This window comes from Elephantulus edwardii, unplaced genomic scaffold, assembly GCF_000299155.1.
Source record: "Elephantulus edwardii isolate Elephantulus edwardi_28Jun2011 unplaced genomic scaffold, EleEdw1.0 scaffold00098, whole genome shotgun sequence".
NCBI classification, from domain to species: Eukaryota; Metazoa; Chordata; class Mammalia; order Macroscelidea; family Macroscelididae; genus Elephantulus; species Elephantulus edwardii.
This window is the reverse complement of record NW_006399848.1, coordinates 7,861,667-7,863,849: the sequence shown is the minus strand read 5'-3', so window position 1 is coordinate 7,863,849 and position 2,183 is coordinate 7,861,667.

The window sequence follows — 2,183 nt, the reverse complement described above, 5'->3', positions numbered from 1 at the left end:
GAGCAGAGTTTAGGACTGTTGTACATAGGGTCGCTATGAGTCGCAAGCAACTCGACGGCACATAACAACAACAACAAGGGTGGCTGGCAGTCATCTCAATGGTGGTTTCGTCTTGATGGCGGTCAGGCAAGGGGAGTTTCTGGGGTCCTTTTTGTGGTGTGTTACTATTCTTCCCCCCCCCTCAAAAGTGGGTGGCCCTTGAGCCCTAGACTAAGGGTAAGGGCAGAGCCCTGCTTGGGGGTGTGTATTTAAAATCCTGTGGGGCCCTCGGGCTAAATTTATTCATTTTAGAAAAATATTCTTTAAAAGACACAGCAATCATTTGTCTATTTGGTGTACTAAACAACTTGGAGTTGCTGTGATGATGAACACTATCCCATAGTCGTCTCAAATACCATAATGGTTACCCATTATGTACAGTGGTTGGATGAGCTTCCAGATTAATTCATGTGGGAAGCAAGAGTGGCATCCATCTCCTAAACTAGGTGCCTCTGGAAACGCTACAAACTCTCTTATAAATGTACAGAAATGATGTTAATCATAGAACAGAGTTCAGGTCTTTTATGCAAAGTTTACTCTGAGTCATATTCAACTTGACAACACTTAACCACTGCTAAATGAGACTAGTGCTATTTCTGGAGGAACATTCTTCCACTTTATTCATCACTCTTTGTCAATGTGCTATATGAGGTAACCTGAGTTTTCTATGATGCTGAACCTTGTGCCATGGAATATCAAATACCAGAATGGTTTCCCGTTGTGGACAGTGTTTGGTGGAGCTCCCAGTTGTAAAACAGGTTTGGAAGCAGGAGTGGCATCCACGTCCTAAACGACATGCCTCTAGAAACTCTATGAACTTGGAGAAACAATGATAGCAATGGAAAGGCATTAGGTCTTTGTTCATAGAGTCAGTATGAGTAGATCTCGACTCAATGGCAATCAACACTCACACACGTGACCTAGAGACAAGAAGCTGTGTTGCAGTCATAAAGGCATTTGGTTTGCGTCTATGGACAATCCAATGGACAATCTCCTCCTGTGCAATTAACTGCCTCTGAAAACCCACTGGAGGGTCAGCTATGGGTCAGTTCTGATTCAATGATATATAACAACATTAAAATAGACAAATCTTAAAATTAATATGGAAGTATAAAAAAGATGAAGAGTATTAGTTATTGGCTGAGGCTGAGAGTAGGAATGAAGATTAACTATGGGAGGGCATGATAAACTAGAACACAGTAAATTTCAAGTAACTGGAATGCTTCAGAGCTAATGTTCAGCTGCAACCAGCTGAATGGCTTAAAATCATCAGCAATTACCTAGGAGAAAGAAGCTTTAGTCGGCTTCAGTAAAGATTTGGAATCCCTCTGGGGCAGTTCTGATCTATCCTTTAGGGCTGCTGTGTATCAGAATCAATTGAATGGCACCAGTTTTGTTCTAGTTTTTTCTTGTTGTTGATAGGTGCATTTGAGTTGAATGCTACTCATAGCAACCCTATGAACAACAGACTTGAATCCTGTCCTGTCCTGTGCCAGCCTCATCATCTCTGACATAGTAGAGCCCATTGCTGTATTCACAGTGTCAATCATCTATCTCATTTCAGGTCTTCCCCCTCTTTAGCCGACTCTCCACCTTTCCAAGCATGATGCTCTTTCCAAGGAACAGCTTTTCTTAAAAATATGCCCAAAGTTTGTGAAACCAACATTTTGGCTACATTTCCTCCAAGACAGACTTGTTCTTTTGGCAATCTATAGGATATTTGGTATTCTTTACGAATACCACTAGTTTCTTAGAATGTGTGACATTTATGTGCTTTGAATGAGGCTAACCAAAAATTAGGTTTTTTGGTTTTCAACCTTCTTGAAAATATTTTTAAAGTGTGCTGGTGGGCAAAGCTCAATGGTGATTAACTTTAGAAACTATAACAAATGGGAATGATTGTATGAAACACAATGTGAATGAAGGATAGTGTGGAACACAATGCATATGAACTCTGTAAGCAAACCAATATAAAGTAATTTTTTTTAAAAAAAGGTGTACTGGTATATTTTTATTATTAAAGGTAACTTAATCTGAGTTTTATGGTTTGGAAACTGTCAAGATTCAGATTTGTCTTTCAATAATAAATTCTTAATATAGTTTCATAAGTCCAGAAAACAAAAATGTTGCTGTTGTTGTTGTTA